We start from the raw sequence: 18108 nt of genomic DNA on the forward strand, positions 1-18108 counted from the left end.
GAGTGTATTTTTTGTTATTGATCTTAGTTTGTAATGTTGTAATTTTATTGGCCAGAGCATTTTGCATGCCCATGCACCAGTTTCTGTCCTTGAGGCAGGAGTCTGGGGTTTGGATAGGGGTTTCTTCCTCTTTCAGAATAGCAAAAAGCTCTTTGGTATTAGACTTGGCTTGGGAGATGCGGAGGTTGTAGGAAGTTTGTTTAGCAAGGATCATTTCTTTTTTATAGAGGGTGGCTTGTTTACTCAAGTTATTCTTGTTGGTCTCAGTTGGATCTAGTCTCCATATGTTTTTGCAACAGGTTTTCTCTAGTCTAATTGCTTTTAGCTGTGGAGTGAACCAGGTATTCACATGTTTGCAAGGTTTGCTCGTTCTCATTTTTAATGGTGCTATGACATCAAGGGATAATAACATCACTTTGTTGTACGTATCTACCATAGTAAAGGGATCAGTGTGGTCTGGGATGGAGTTGAGTGTGGTACATGTGGACAGTGGGTTACTTTCTAAAGTCAAATTGTTTCAAATTGAAAGAACAGCTTGCATTGACCATAAAATGCAATGGCCCTCATTACGACCCTGGCGTTGGACCATGGTGCTATTAGCACCATGGTCCATGCCGGTCTCCGCCATGGTGGATGGCGGAATTACCGCCCCATCTCAAGGTTGGCGGGGGCGGTAATTCCCCATTCACCATTTGCCCTTCCCCATTCCCATTTTGCCCCATAGGGCATAATGGGAATGGGGAAGGCGATAATTACGGCACCGCTAATAGCGGTTGCCGTAATTATCGCCAAGGTCCCTTTGCGGCACCCACTTTAACGGCTGGTCTACACCAGCCGTTAAGTACGGGTCCCGCAAAGGGACCTTGTAATCAGGCGGAAATGGTTTCACGGCGCCGCCGCCTTTTACGGCGCCGTTAAACCATTACCACCTGGGTCGTAATGAGGGCCAATGTGTGCACTGGGCTTCTACCCCATGACATTTGAAGCCTAGTAGACAAAAATGTTGGGAACAATATTTGCTAACAATAGCGTTAATCGAGTGAGGTGGACAGAAAAAAACAATACTGTAACTGGCTTGTTTGTTAAATGGTATTTTTGCCCACTCCAAATCTGATCAGGCCACAAGTTCATCCATTTATTATGATGTTATACAAAAATGTAGCTCTTGTTATGTTATGTTACTTTGCATTTATATAGCGCCTTATGTACCATTGGTATGATCTCAAGGCACTGGTAGGTTGAACGCCCTCAGGAACCGAAGTTCAAGTCAGTAGAGAGAGAGAGATGATGAGAGTCATAAGGTGCGTGTGAGCACCGGATATGTGTGCAGCAGGTGTGGCATTCGTGTGATAGCTGCTTCTTAGCGGTAGGAGTGGTGGTTGGGAGATCAAGAGTATGCGTTAGTTCTGGCAGGTTGTTATCCAGACCAATTCTGGCTGCGTTAGGCCTGAGGAGAACGCCTAGGCTGGAGGGTGTGTAACCAGCTGTGTTTAGTTAGGATGATGGGGAGTATGAGGCAAGTGATGGTATGAGAACAGCTATACCGAATGGTGTCATAGTATTGTTGTGTTCTAGTTGAGTGGTGGTGTAAAGAAGAGAGTAAGCGTGGAGATGTGATATGGTGGCTTACCTTAGGTGCTTGAGATCGAGCAACCTCCAATAGTTCCATGCACTTCAAACCGTTCAATGCACTCCAAACTATTCCTCGCACTCCAAACCGTTCCACGCTCTCCAAACCGTTCCATGCACTCCTAAACGTTCCACGCACTCCAAAATATTCCATGCACACCAAACCGTTCCATGCACTCCAAACCATTCCACGCACTCTAAACTGTTCCATGAACTCCAAACCATTCCATGCACTCCAACCGTTCCATGCACTCCAACCGTTCCTTGCACTCCAACCATTTTATGCACTCCAACCGTTTTATGCACTCCAACCGTTATATGCACTTCAGATCGTTCCATGCACTCTAATCATTTTTTTGTACAGTGTCCATTCCATGCCCTCTATCTCTTCCGTGCATTCCATCCGTTGCATGTAATCGCTCAGTTCTATGCACACTATCAGTTCAATCAGTTCTATGTATTCCTTCTGCTCAGTGCACTTCTTCCGATCTATGCATGTTATCCCTTTATCATCTGGTCTGCCCATTTCATTCGTTCTTCCCACGTTATCTGTTTTCATGCATCATCCATCCACGTACTTGACCCGTTCCATCCACCCTGTTTCACCCGTTCCATCCACCTGTTTCACCCATTCCATCCACCTGTTTCATCGTTCCATCCACCTACTTCATCCGTTCCTCCACCTACTTCATCTGTTCCTCCACCTACTTCATCTGTTTGTCCACCAACCGCTCCACACTCTACACCCGCTTCATGCTCTACACCCGCTCCACGCTCTACACCCGCTCCGCACTCTACACCCGCTCCACACCTTACATCCACTCGACACCTTACATCCACTCCACACCTTACATCCACTCTACACTCTACATCTGCCACACCCTACATCCGCTCAACACCCTACATCCGCTCTACGCTCTCATCGCTCTACGCTCTCATCCGCTCTACGCACTTCATCCGCTCCACCGACATTCATCCGATCCACGACATTCATCCGATCCACCGATTTCAACCGATCCACCAATTTCATCCCCTCCACCGATTTCATCTGCTCCACCGTCATCGTCTGCTCCACTCACTTCATCCATTCATCTTGCATTATCGGTTCAACCCATGTCATTTGTCGCACGCACTCGATCCGTCCCATGTACTCCATCTGTCCCATGCACTACACCCGTCTCATGCACTTGAATCGTCTATTCTATTTGTTCCATTTATACCATGCACTTTTACCTTCCATGCCATCTATCCGTTTCATGCACACTACCTATTCCGTGCACTCTGTGTACTCATCCGTATCATGTATTCATCTTTTCCATCCTCTCCACTTTATTCCTCTCATCCCTTTGTTTCTCTCGTCATTACATTTATTTCATCCATTTAATTAATTTCAATCACTTTACTGCTTTCATACAATTTATTCTTTTTATCCACTTCACTGCTTTGATCCACTTTACTCATTCTATTCTGTTTGTCCTTTTTAGTTTACATTAGAGGATAGTAGTTTTCAATTTCTCGCTTGGATTTTGATGTTGGATTGGTATTTATGTTATTGTTATTTAAGATCTAGTAGTTTGGACTAATTGAATTGCTGTTATCCACTTTATTCCTCTTGTCCACTTTGTTCCTCTTATCCATTATATTTATTTCATCCATTTAATTAATTTCAACCACTTTACTGCTCCTATACAACTTATTCTTTTTATCCACTTCATTGCTATGATCCTTTTTACTCATTCTATTTTGTTTGTCCTTTTTAGTTTACCTTAGAGGTTATTCGTTTTCGATTTCTCGCTCGGATCATGATGCTGGATTGTTATTTATGATCTAGCAGTTTGGGCTAATGTCATTGAGTTGCTGTTATCCAGTTTGAGTTAGGGGTCGGTTTTAGGGGAAGAGCCATGTTTTCAGTAATTTGCGGAAAGACATGATGTCCTCGGTGAGTCTGATGTGGGGTGGGAGTGCGTTCCACAGCGTGGGGGCCAAGGCTGAGAATGATGCTCCACCTAACCTGACTGAGTTTGTTTGTGGTATGGCTAGGAGGCCGGCTGAGCTTGATCTTAGAGTATGTGCAGGTTGATAGGGTTTTAGTTTGTCTTGAAGATAATGAGGTCCATTTTATGCAATGCTCAGTGAGAAATGCATAGGGTTTTGAAGGTCACCCTTCGGGCAACCGGAAGCCAGTGCAGAGGTTTGAGGGCTGGGGATATGTGGTCTCTTGGGCCAAGCGCTAGTAGCAGTTTGGCTGCGGCGTTTTGTGCTCTTTGTAGTTTAGTCAGTTGGAATGCGTGGACTCTGAGGTAGAGGGGGTTAGCATAGTCCAGTCTTGATATAGCAATTGATTGGACCACAGAGAGTATGTTGGGAAAGGAGAGGTATGGAAAAATGCACCTAAGAGTTTTAAGGTGGTAGTGGCAGGACTTTCAGATGTTGTTGACTTGGCGCAAGAGGGTTAGGTCTGAGTCTAGGGTGCATCCAAGGTTTTTTTACTGAATTAGAGGGTGTCAGTGAGTTTCCCATGACAGATGGCCAGGGTAGTGGGTGTGGAAGAAGTTTGGTGTTGCCACATACCATGATTTAGGTTTCGGAGGGGGTTAGCAAGAGGTGGTTTGTGGTCATCCAGAGATCTATGTCGAGGAGTCAGGAAGCGAGGTCAGGTCGGCAGTTGGGTTTTGAGTTCAGGAGTTTTAGAATTAGTTGAGTGTCATCAGCGTAGTTGTAGCACAGGATGTTGTGCGAACTAATTATTCGTGGGAGGGTGGCTATGTAGAGGTTAAACAGGAGGGCTGATAAGCATTCTCCTTGTGGAACTCCAGTGTCGACTGGTCGGGCTTGTGAGGAATAGGTGGAGAGTAGGGTTATTTGGTTCCTATTATTGAGGAAGGATGCTATCCATTTGAGAGCGGTTCCATAAATTCCTAGGGAGTGGAGGCAGTCAAGGAGGACTGAGTGGTTGGTTCTGTCGAAGGCGGTGGATAGGTCAAGAAGGATTAATGCAGCACATCTTGCAGAATCTGCCGTGTTCTTAAGGTCATCCCAGATTGAGGTTAGGGTGGTTTCCGTTCCGTGTCAGGCTCTGAAACCTGATTGAGCGGGGTCTAGGAGATTGTTGGCTTCGACAAAGGCATTTAGTTGGGAGTAGGCAGTTCAGTCAATGAGTTTGGCAAGGAACCTGGTGTTTGAGATGGGGCGTTAGTTTTTGGGCTCAAGAGGGTCGAGGGATAGTTTTTTTATAAGAGGTTTGACATGAACTGTTCTGAATGCGTCGGGAAAAATTCCCGAGGAAAGGGAGTAATTTATGATGGTTCTTGCGTGTTCTCCTGTGCAGGTAGATGCAAACATTTCTTTGAGGGTTGTGGCTGGGCAAGGGTCCAGCGGAGAGCCGGATGGGTTGTTGGCAGAGAGAAGTTTGGGAAATAGGTCAGTTGATATTGGACAGAAGGAGTCGAATGTTGGTTTTGTAGTGGTCGCATGCGGTGGGATTGCCGGTACCGAGGGCGGATTGCCTGCTGGGTGTATGAGAGCATACTTTGTTGGTTAGAGCATTTGTTCTTTAGATGGCTATGGTGTAAAAGTGGAGAGAAAGAGGGTCGCACAGCGATTGTGAGGGGGTTGGGAGGGTAGTGGTGCAATGGTTTGGTGAATTTGGTGATGATTTTGAGACATTCTTTGCTGGGGTTTTTACAGTTTAGGATTCGGGAGTTGTAATGGGCTTTTTCTGCTTTCAACCTTGTACTGACGAAGGTGCCCGGCCAAGGTGGATCTGCTCAGGGGTGTTTTGTCCTTCCGCCATTTGCGTTCTAGGGATTTATATAGTTGTTTAGTGCTCTTCAATTCAGGTGTGAACAATCTAGGGAAAAGACCACGGCGGGCTGATGGTTTGCAAGAGCGTGTGAGCCGCATTAGTGAGGTGTTGAGCCATGAGTCAAAGGCGTCAGAGGTTAGTTGTTCATTAAGTAGGCAGGTAGGGGAAGGAGACTGAAGGAGTGCGTCAGCTAGGTTAGGAAGAATTATTAGTTTCTTCCAGCTTTTGCGTAGATTCGGAGGTTCAGGTTCAGGTAAGGGGAGCGGGTTGGGTGAGTGAATGGCGAAAGAAACAATGAAGTCATTGGACCAGATGATAGGGGGGGGGGTTTAGATGTATCAGGTTGTGGGAGCTGAAGATGGCATCAAGTGTGTGTCCTTTATAGTGAGTCAGGCCGTTTATGTGGGGTTGGAGGTTAATTGCGTCTAGGCCGTCAACCAGAGAGTGGGTCATAGGTTTGGTGGGAATGTCAAGCCATATGTTGAAATCTCCTAACAGGGTGAGGTTGGGATGGTTAGTTGGAGGTTGGCAATAGAGTAGCAGAGGTTGTTTGAGAATTGTCTATCGTAGCCAGGGGGTCTGTAGGTTAATAGGAAGCTGTGGGAGAACGAATGGAGAAGGGATAGTTTAACGAGGCATGATTTGCAGGAAGGAATGGAAAGTTGGTTGTCGATGATTGAGGCGTGGAAGTGAGACTTGAAGGCCATTGCTATTCCTCCTCCTCTAGAGGGACGGTTCAGTGGGATGAGGGAGTAGTCAGGGGGGAAGGCTTAATTGGCGATAGGGACGAAGTCATCAGAGAACCAGGTTTCGGTAATGAAGACCAGGTCTTGTTTGTCAGAGGCGAGGAGGTCAAAGATGCTGTGTCTGTTTTTTACTATGGATCGGGCATTAAAAAGGATGCAATTCACTTCGGTAGAGGAGGATGATGGAGTGGCAGAGATGGGGTTGGGGAGAGAGGGGGGAAACTGGAGAGCGAGAGGGGTGGGGTGGATGGTGATCGATGGGAAGAGTAGCAAGCAGAATATTTGGTGGGTTTCGGGGTGGAGGGGATGGACGCGTGTGCTGGGATGATTGTGTTTGGCACGGGGGATTTGATGGTGGGGTGTGGGGGGTTATGAGTTTCAGTTGTGGAAGGTGAGAAATTGAGGGAGAGGGTTTTCAGGCAGGGTGAGGCATGGGTGGAGGGTGGAGATTGGGAGGATGAGGTGGTGGGTCGAGACAGGAGAGGTGATGCGTACTGAGAGATTGAGGGGGACCAGGTACATTTTCTTTTCAGTGTCTTTGTTGCGATTGGTGTGTGAGAGAGGGTAGGGGGGTCAGAGGGGGAAAGGGACAAGGCTTCTGTTCTTGCTAGGGTGAGGCGTGCAGTTTTTATGGAGGGGAAGGCGTGTGGTCGGAGGGGGATGATGGTGGGAGTTGATGAGGAAAGCGGGGGGTGAAAGGTTGTTGGGTCAGGTGTGCCCGGGAGGGTAGTGAGGGGAGTGGGTATGATCATGGGAGGCTGATGGGTGGAGGTGATGGGAGAAGCAGTGGTCTTTGGGTGTTTGGCTCGCCAAACAAAACAGAAAGCTATCATTCATAGGACTCATGCATTTGACATAGTAGTCAAGAATAGGAAAGCAATTTTCCATCAGGAAAAACGCGAGGCAGAAAAGCTTCCAATAAGTGTGTGCTATAAAATCATAACACACATAAAGACGGCCTATGAAAACTGGACTCACGCATATCATGCACAGCTGTTTCAAGCTGATGGGGAAAAGATGTCAGAAATGCTGCGAGATAAGAACACAGCTCGCATGTGGCAAACGATTAACAATCTGACTTCTTCCTCCCAAGTGTCAACAAAGGTTCAGAATGTACCTGAAGCGGTTTGGGTGAATTACTTTGGTAAGATCTATGCTCGCCCAGTCGTAACATGTGCGTCCCAAGTAGACAGTGGGTCTGATCGATTTCACCTCAATATAGATAAATCTGATATAATGCATTTCATTAATGCAGCTAGTCAGTCCAAAGCGCCAAGTCCTGATGACCTGTCAAACAAAATCTTCAAACAACATCCAGAACTTTGGACTAATATTCTTTTTTCCATATTTCAACAAATTAACCATTTGCAGACCATTCCATCATCCTGTAAAGATTCTATAATTGTTCCCCTTTTTAAAAAAGGGGATCATTGTAAACCAGAAAGCTACAGACCCATTGCTCTGTTGTATGCTCCGGGGAAAATGTAATCCCGTATTGTGTTGCAAGAACTAAATGTGTGGATGAACACTAACATTTTAAGATATCCCTTCTAGACAGAATTTGTTGCCGGTCTTGGGACTGCGCCAAATATGATAACTCTCAATATGCTGAAGTCTAAATATATCAATCGTAATCAAGCCTGATATATATGGATTTTGTGGACTTTCATTGTGCTTTCGACTCGATCGATCGCCAGTTGCTTTTTTACAAACTGAAGCAGTACAGCTGTCCTCCCTCTCTTTTGACAATAATCAAAAAACTACACTTGGACACTACTATCTAAATAAGGCTATCTTTGGAAGGGCTTCTGTCCTCTCGAATTAAGACAGAAAGAGGTGTGAAGCAGGGGTGCATCCTGGCCTCGACCTTATTCAATTTATTTATTTTGGGTTTGGGAGCCGCCTTTGTTGACATCTTGACAGATGCCCCCAAGCTATGTTCCCAAAAAATTATTTGGATATTATATGCCGATGAGTTGGTGCTTCTTTCCCAAACTCCCCAAGGCTTGCAAAATCTGCTTGATCATCTGTTGTAGACAATTTTAAATATCTAGGCCTGACGTTTGCATGATGCTCTAGTGATTCTATCCATTCTCTGATTCTTGATGCCAAAATTCAAACTCTAGCCTCACAAGCTACCATACTGATGCGTAAGTATGGTAAATTCACCACTAATCATATAATGACTTTTTATTCTACAAAAAGTGAGTCCAATAATCACATATGGCTCTGAGACACTATTGCCTAAACCAAGAAATTACTGGGACCAATACGAAGGAAGATTTGTGAAATCAGTCTTCAAACATCCGAGATGAGCCCCAATATAGCTCTTACGATATGAATTGGGTGCTATCTCGATATATTGCCAAGTATCCTGGAAGATGTGTGGCTTCTTTAGAAAATGTTTGATAGGAGCCTCAGCTAAAAATATATTGAATTCTATAGCACATTATCTTCTAGCTTCGTCAGACAAATGTCCCTATACTTGGTATAAGTGCGTCTTGGCCTCTTGAAATGACACCAATGTAACGTTAGAACTTTTGATCTTAAATCCAGCAAAAGTTAAGCTAGCTCTCTACCGTCAGGATTGGATTAACACTCAAAACCAATGTAAAAAGTATGTAGATTATTCTGTCTTATTATTTGGTCATAAATCTTTGGGGTCCATGGAAAAGTATCTTCAAAGATGTCCATTGAGCCATGTTAGAACCCAATTGCTGAGAATACATCTGAATTCGTATCCCACTAATGAAATTCTTGCTAGACGGGGGATTGTGTCAAAAAATCAAAGCTGGTGTCGCTATTGTAATAACAACATGCAGAAAGAATCCTTAGCTCATTTAGTAGTTGGCTGTCCTGTGCTAACTACTCTATGGTAAAAATATTTTAACTCATTACACCTCTTCTGTTATTGTTCGGAAGAGGAAATTTGGAGTCGACTATTGATCCCCTGTATAACATCAATACAAATTGTTGGGTTCAATTTATGTCTGTGATTTTCCCAAAACCAAACTAGCATTTTATGGAAATTGAATGTATTTTATTGTAACTATTGAACAATTTTGCAATTGTATGTAAATTTGAAAGGTTGAAGTATTCAGTCAAACAAACAAAATATATCGTTCCAGGGGAGGGGCAGGATGCTCCAATCTCCAGGAGGAGGCTTTTCATTGAACTTCAAAGGACTGGCCATTTGCTCACACTTGGGAAGCAAGAAAAAAAACTGACCTGTGATTTTTGGACTTAATTGTCTTATTTTGCCACAGAACTACATGAGATTTAACTTGGCGGCAAGAATAAGTAAACAAGTGAAAAGTACATACACACAAATTTGAACTTATGCTAGGCATGTGAAGACTTGGTAGGATTTCTTACTGTGTAAGAAACAAAAGTTATGCAAAAAGACTAATTGCGCAGAAACTATTAATGCTGCAAGTCTAATATTGTGTACCCATGGTCTAGGGGTGATCGCACATATATGTACCAAATTAGGAAATGTTAGACCGAACCTGTAGGATTAAAAATTGGAAAAGTCAACAGAAAGGGAACACCAGGTCTCACCGACTTGGGAGTTGGAGGTAAACGTGACCCACAAAATATTTAATGTATGTGTCTGATTTTATTAGAGAGCATAATTATATAAATATGTATTTGTGGGGAAGTTACATTTTGGTCCAAATAACTGTGGGAGGTTCCCAAGTCGCATCATAAAATATGACAACCCTTTCTGTCATCCTAACAGCAAAAAGCAAGGCGGGAACTGTGCCCTTGACCACCAATCATAGCCTTGTGGGTGTGGGTTGTAAGTCTGCCCCTTCCATAAACTGAGTGATGTCATTTGGCAGGATAAATAAGGGAACCTCACAACACACACACACACACACACACACTGATTCCTGACTCCATCCTGATTTCCGTGTGGCGCTCTGTTCCTGAATTCTTCATCTTGCTACTGATTCCAGATTTCTTTACCAAGCCAAGGCCTCAGCATTTGCTGAGCTCTTTTTCAGCTAGGCCCAAATCCTGAAACCATCCCAAAACTTAAGAGAAATAATTCTGATCTAGTCTGGCTTGCTACTACTAATGCTTGCCTGCTGAAACTCACCATCCCACTGATCTACAATGTCCAGCAGTCCAATCTGAAGTGCCGTCCAATTGACCAGAACCGCCCAGCTGACCTATCCCACCAGGAGTGCCCTGCTGTCTGTAGACCAGATCCGTGATGACCAGAGCCCTTGACGGTCCAATCTTAAATTAAAGTGGACTGTAAGTATCAATAGGAAGCATAGTAAACCATAGAATATATTGCCTTGTCCTATCCCAATCTATAACCTATCCCATCTTTAACTTAAGAACATATCATATTGTCATAACCATTCTTGCCACCCTCGTTGTAATTCTTAGTGTTCGTGCTGATTTTCTCTCATTTTTGTTGTACTAGACCATAAGCCATTAGTGATTTGGATTCAATAAAGTGATTCCCATAAAGAATTCGGATATCCACCATGTGAAGGGTTACGGTGGCCAAGTGACTGTGGAGATTCATGGGTGGCATTCTTCTTTTTCTTAGCCATTAATCTCGTTTAAGTAAAGTCAACCTGTCATTGTAAAACTGAATTTCTGCTTTTCTCTGTTCTATTTTTTCTCAAACCGCCTCTCATTCAAACTTGCATAACTTCCTCAATTTTATAGCTAAAGACTTAATTTCAACTCTTACTGAAAACTAAGACCCTTGGCTACATCCCTATCACAAAACCCCCAACACCCTGACCCATTATTCTTAAAAATTGCATAGGGAAAATTAGGCGGGAATTCACATTTGTGCAAAAGTTTTACACATGTGATTTCCAATTCAAAGTATTTCCAAACTTCCATTCTGATCCAAAGTGTGTACTGTTGCTCATATTATAGCTTATGTTTGTTAGGCTCTTTTTCATGTTGCTCCCATAGAGATTCCTTATCAATTTAAGGATTTTTGCACACTTTTCATTGTTTTGCTCAGCCATTTTCAAATGTCGTTTTAAAATTTCCAAAATGTTTTTCTCTCTTGTTTGGGGATGTACGATTGTATTCAAATCTTGTACACTGTTCTATATTCTTGAATACCTGCTGCTTACATTCATCTGTGTACAAAATTTGTGAGTGGAGAAATTTGCAGGGGGAAATATTAACTTAAGTGCTATCTTTTCAACAAGCCAAAACTGTTCTTTTCCCTGTGTTTGATATTCTGTGTTGCAATAAGTGAATTTAACTGCCTTACCTACTTTCTGATTTGTATTGCCAACACATTGGTGATTGTTGCCCCATATATATTAAAATATATGTTTGATTTGAATTTTAAATACATGAATACATATTACCTTTACCAACCAGCCTGATTCCTGTTCCATTGTGATCTGGGGGTATTTTGAGAAGGGGTGTGATATGAGTGGTATATCACTCAGAATATTGAACATATAGACACAATAAATAAGCATTTCATTTGTGCATTGCATGCTAGGCTGAGACCCGGGTGTATTGCCTGACTGAAATCCTTAACAGTTGTTTTCATGTTTTCTTGTTACCCTGTTTCTCTAGACGATGCTTGTCTCACGACCGGTGTGGCTGGATGCTGAGAGGACCTTTCCTCGAACCCTCTATGCTTGAAGGAACGAGGAAGAACGAGGCAGAACAAGGAAGAGCTGTGGAGGTCCGAGATCCAAGATGCCGATCCTTGTGGAGATCAGAGAATAGTGTGCCAGGCTGCTGATTGTGGCGCAAGGGTGCGGGCTATTGCTGTTTCTTTGTCCTTTTTCTGCTCCTCGCCGCTGGTGCCAAAACAGTGGTCGCAGCTGTATTACAGGCTGCAAATGGGCCGTGAGGGGCTAGGCAAGGTAAGGTGAACTGCGCTAACTTGGCTAATTTAGCTAACTTGGTGAGTGCCATTAATGTACCAGTTCTATTCAGCCCATCATTGTGCTGCTGGTTGGAGGAGGCACCATTTGTTCTGTAAGCATTGCACTAATAGTACCACTGGGTAACATTGCTTGAGGGGTTTGCCCATTGTACGGGCCTGTAGTGGGAGTGCAATATTCTTCTCAACTGAAGACCGAGTGCACTGCCTGCCACCACTCGCCATTTGTTGACACTTGCTTATATTACAGGAAGCTTTTTGCGCTCAGCAACACACACTGACTACACATTGTGGTCTGCTGTAGTGTGGGTGAGGTGACTGTGGGTTTAGAACCTTTGAGTCTCCCATTTGAGACCGATATTTGACTCTGAGTTGGCCATTGGGCTTGCAAACTGAAATGGCACATTTGTACATATTAAAATTAGCAATGCCCAAAACGTCAGTAAATTTCCAACTAAAACCTACAAAATCTCTGTTTACGAGATTCAATTTAAAACACACAGCAAAGCAGACTCACTTGAATGTGAGTGTCGAAGTGCATAAAAAAACATATGACATTCACCAATAGATGCGTGACAAGAACAACAGCCCACAGAGAGCTGAGTAAGAAGTAGCATTTGTGCAACACAATCCAAAGATTCCCTCAGAGCTAGCAGATTGTCAAGTGGATAACTGATATCCTTTACAGAGATTTCAGACTCGGCACTGATTGAGATGTCTACTTGATTTGAAGGGACAAACAAAGATGAGAATACACTGAAAAGCAACTACCTCAAGCCCCTCTCAAACAACAAATCTTGCAATAAGAAGAAGGTAATAAAGATTCAATCAAAATTTCCATCGACACTGACTCACCGCCTGCCTCTTTAGTGTCAAGCAAGAACAGTGTGAAAGGCGGATGAACTGGCAAATTGATCACCTCCCGTGAACCAATTATAGAAATAAGGGCATTGATACACCCTCCACAGACTGATTTGACCCTGCATTCTCAAGTGACCAATGATGAAGAGAAAGGCTCTGACCATGAAGAAAAAGCAGTTGAAGAAACAGCCCCAGAAGAAATTCCCCCAAATATGACTGAAAGAACACAACTGATGTAGTTACTAGAAACAAAATCAATGGTAGCACGAATGAAGCTCGAGGGCAGGAGAGCTTCCATCAACCAATTTAGGAACCTATCGGTCTCTCCAATATTATATCCCGTTTCCCCTGATTCTCTTTCCAACTCCTCTATCTCTTTTATACAACCAACACAGAGGTGTTCATTTGGAATAACAAATTTGAACCATCATATTGTTGAATCAGTACTGGCCACAATGAATACATCACTCCTAACATTAACAAAGTTATATGATCTTCTCAATTAGAAAATAGTGGCACAGTCTAACCTTACGAAGCAGCATTGTCCAAATTGTATCAATTAGGGACAAAGCTTATTAAAAAAATAACTGCAACTATCAGAAAACTATCTACCACATCCCACGGCTAGACAACAAAGAGAAACCAGTGAACACTCAATAATCTTGGTTTCCCATGGGAAAGAAGAGAGCTCACTAAAGACTAAAGGAAAAGAGACCCTGAATGTGGATAATTCAAAGCTGCATGAATTGAAGAGGACAGAAGATCATCTGAATTTGGATATTTTGCATTCTTCAGAAGTAACTTCAGAAGCATATCAGGGAGGAGATCCTACCTTTGCAATCTTCAACTCCAAGAAAAGAGGTTGTCCAGCAAAAGTCCAAAAGAAATCTAAAAATGTAAAGGGGGGAGTACTACAAAAGGGCTGAATTCTAAAAAATCTCTCAGAGACATTGAAACCTCTCTAATAGAACGGACAGCAATGCCTTCGAGTAAGAGTTTGAGAAAAAAAGAGAAAGAAAGCATCCCTGGGAGAAAGATCAATTAAGGAATTTGGGAGAAAAGAAAAAGCCCAAAATGCTTCCAATCTCCTGGCCAATTCATTGAGTGGTGATCTACTGAATATGTTCACCTATTCAGTGGATTCAGTACCTGAGATTTTGACACAGAAATCCTCCCCGCTCACTGCTCCACACCTGGAAAGTATTTATCCAAATTTCCTTCCTATGGAGGTTATGAAAAGAATTTAGTACGACCGTCAAAAACTTTTATCTCACACCAAGATTTTCTACTGTGCCCATCACAACTTTGGAAGAAAGAAGAACAAGACCGTCTGAAGTGCATTTGACTCCCACACCAAAATCTACCGAAAGTATTAAACCCCTTGATTATTTAAGATAAACTGAAGCTGGAGCAGAAACTGATGGGAGCTGTCTTCTTTTAGAATGGCTCAGTACCATAGAATCAAGAGATATTGGTCAGGTCGAATTTGTAAATGATGTCGTATTAGACATAGCTTTTATACATATTTTGTCCACTTTGATAAGACAGACAGCCATGGAAGTAGGTCCTCACTTCCGTGAATTGGGCTATGTCATATTTGTCATTACAGACTGGGAAAAACAACAAGTAAACCCCCCCTCCCAGTGGGAGTAAAGAGATACCAGCAGATCCAACCAGTTTCCCCCATTACGAATAACATGTCATCAAAGTAACACTGATCACGCTAGACTGACTGAATTGCCCTATGCAAGTAAAACACAGACGGAACAAAAAAAATTGGTCTTGGCTTCCAAATGCTTTAATGGTTACTCAGAAGAGCCACTAGCTTGTGGAGGGTGGGGTGTATCGCAAATTCAAATGTGAAGTTGGAACACCAGAGGGTTCAAACATCTTCTTCAAGAATGGAAAACTCCTCTTAGTTTGCTGGAAATCTTCTGTTACAAGAAACGTGGTTATTTCCTGTCGTATTGGATGGATACACGCTGGTCCAGACAAACGCCAGTAGAGTTATAACAGACAGACCTATGGATGGTGTCATCACAGGATGTAAAAACGGAATAGCTATATTTTTGACACCCTGGCAATCCCCTAGTGGATCGATCCAATTCACCAAATTGTCATGGCCATCTGATATACCACGGACAAAAAAGGTGATGTGGTTAATAAAAGTATACTGGAATCCACAAGCAATAACCACATAAGTTATTAGACATATGCACTTTGGATCCTCAAATTATCGGAGTTGGAATCATTGGATAATTGAACATACTGTGCTTTAACAATCAAAGCTTTAATAAAAAGCAAGACAAAAAGCTTGGATAAATCTAATGGAGCACAGGGGACTCCTAATGGTGAATGGTATACTCAGAAGGGACATACCGCAGCGCCCCACCTGGACAAGGGGTCTATCAATGTTCACGTTAGACTACGTTTTTGTGTCTACAGAACTGTATAGATGGATTCAAGATTTGACAATAACTACTCAAACATACAGTGACCACAGACTAGTCTTGACAGTTTGGAACCTGCCAATTCGCTCTCCAATCAAAGAGTTTTATAAAGGAGAGCTAACTATGACACAGAGACAACACCATTTTGCATGGTTTATGGAATCCTTAGCCAAATTAAAAATGGCACTGAAGGTGAATAATCAACATATTCAAAACTACCCCGCTGTTTTGAATCAATTTGTGAGAAAACATGACGGAATTCGCCCAAGATGGCAGCGCATGCACATCTTTGATAGGGACATCCAAGCAAAAAAGAGAGAAGTCAGAAGAGAAATCAGAAAATTGAATGAAGAACCAACAATGGACACCTACAACAAATTCAAGCATCTGAAGCAAACCCAAAAAAAGTCTTAAAAGTCATCATGCCATCATGATGCAAAGAGATGCAGAGGCCATGTTGAAAGCACTGGTCACTAAGAAAAGGACATCAATATGGTCCTTACTACAGGGTAACCATTCAGGGCACCAAGCTCCTGTCCAAACAAATGCAGTCACCAGTGATAAAAGTGTACCAAAAAAGTAGTGGAACACGGACTCTGGCGGGGGACAGAGTAGAAGGGAAAGGAGCAACGTGCAACACATTTTTCAAGGGTTGCAGTCATGCTGGTTGACAGCCAATTGAGTTGAAATTGATTTTAGTTTACCCGTAACTGATATCCGGTGGAAAAATGGAGAACAATTCTGAGAATGGGGAAAATGGTTACAAATTATAGTGGAGCTGTTAACAGTAAAAAATAAAAGAAGTGGAATACCGCTCCCGACCGTTCCCGCTCACTTCAACCACTGGCAGTCACAGAAGAAAAATGGACAATGCATTTTCAAACCCAGTTCTCTGTAGGAGAAAGGGACACAGGGAAAAAGGCTGAAGTCAAGAGTACTCACTGAAATTTGAATTTTGACAGAGAAGATCATAGGATGATTATATTCAAATCAAATCATTCTAGTGCTCCAGGCCCTGACGGCCTGTCTAATAGAATGCTAAAGAACTTTCCAGAAGAATGGGCAAATAAATTAATTACCATGTTTGAACAAGTCGTAAGGACACAAAAAATCCCCTGCTCATGGAAGAAATCGGTAATTGTACCAATTTAAAAAAATAAGGAATTTGCTCGGACTCAGAAAATTACCGGCCCATAGCACTTCTGGATGTCGCATATAAGATCTTTTTGAAGTTTGTCATAAAACAGAAAAAAGTGGGTATCCTTTGCGAGCCTATGCACATTCAAAATGGTATTTCTCACAAATTCCCAACCTTATAATGATTGTGAGGGACACTTTTGTTGATGTTTATACAGTGTTATGTTTTAATTAAAATAAATCCACATTCAACATAAAAAAGAGAATGGCCCTCATTACAACGCTTGCGCTAAACCATGGCGCTATTAGCACCATGGTTGGTGCCAGTGTTGTAACAAGTCCGCCATGGTGGAATGGGGAAATACCGCCCCATTCCAAGGTTGGCGGGGCGGTATTTCCCCATTTCACCATGGCCCTTCCCCATTCCCATCTTCGCCCCATAGTGCTCAATGGGACTGGGGAAGGCGCTAAGTACGGTACCGCAAATTGCGGTACCGTAATTAGCACCGAGGTCCCTTTGCGGCACCCTACTTTAACGGCTGGTAAAACCAGCCGTTAAGGTCGGGTCCCACAAAGGGACCTCGTAATCAGGCATTAAGGGTTTAACGGCACCGACACCTTTTACGGCGCCGTTAAACCCTTAACGCCAGGGTCGTATTGACCCCCAATATCTTCGCTTAGTTTCATTCATTATTAAGCTTGTGCCCTTAGTGACTTTTGGGTGAGTTTGTGTCATTCTTAAATAAACTTGCGCCAACATTTCTCCGCACGTGCTAATGTTTCACCCTTCCTTGGGCTTTGTCATGGCATTTGATACATTGTTTTGTAATGCTACCTCCCATCAAGAGTGAATTGCAGTTACATTTGGCCCAAAATCCCCAATCCCAAACATGGTCCCAGCAGCGACCAACTTCCATCATGTATATTTCTTTTGTCCCTGTTCTCTTACAACTCCTCTGGGCCCATCTCCCCAATTGCAACACATTTGCCCCGGATAACATAGAATTGTCGGGCCTAATTGCAGTCCAATAATCTATTTTGAAATCAAAGTGAGGTCTGATTCGAATTGAACTGTTGGTTACTGGAGCACTTTTCATCTGGATGCCCAGGATGCCACAGGCTGTACTATGATCCCAGAAATCTACCCTGATGAAAGCATGCACATTCTCCCCCAGGTAATAAAGTCTGGTGCAGTTTGGGATACTCTACCTAGATACCACAAAACAGCCATGCACAGTGTGTAACCAGTGCAGTCATTTATTTAACAGCACCTCCCTGGTTTCTTGTTGATTGCTGGACATTTTGTAAATTTGATGCAAATACACCAAGCCTTTCCATGGTCCGTGCCCAGGATGTATTCTATGGGCCCTGGGATGAGTGACATACATTTAATTGTTTTGTGTCACAGGTTCAGCTCTAACCCGTGGCTTGTTGGTTAATGATTTGGTTCTGGGAGCCTGGGTTATTTCCCTACACATAGGCTGCTCGGACCTTTGTGCCTCTTTACTAGATGTTAGTAAGGTCAACCCAGGGAACACAGTGTTCTGTGGTTCCACAGCCTGCTTAGTTATATCTCCAACAGGCATT

Source organism: Ambystoma mexicanum, chromosome 1q (genome assembly GCF_040938575.1).
Source record: "Ambystoma mexicanum isolate Mex_15411 chromosome 1q, UKY_AmexF1_1, whole genome shotgun sequence".
NCBI classification, from domain to species: Eukaryota; Metazoa; Chordata; class Amphibia; order Caudata; family Ambystomatidae; genus Ambystoma; species Ambystoma mexicanum.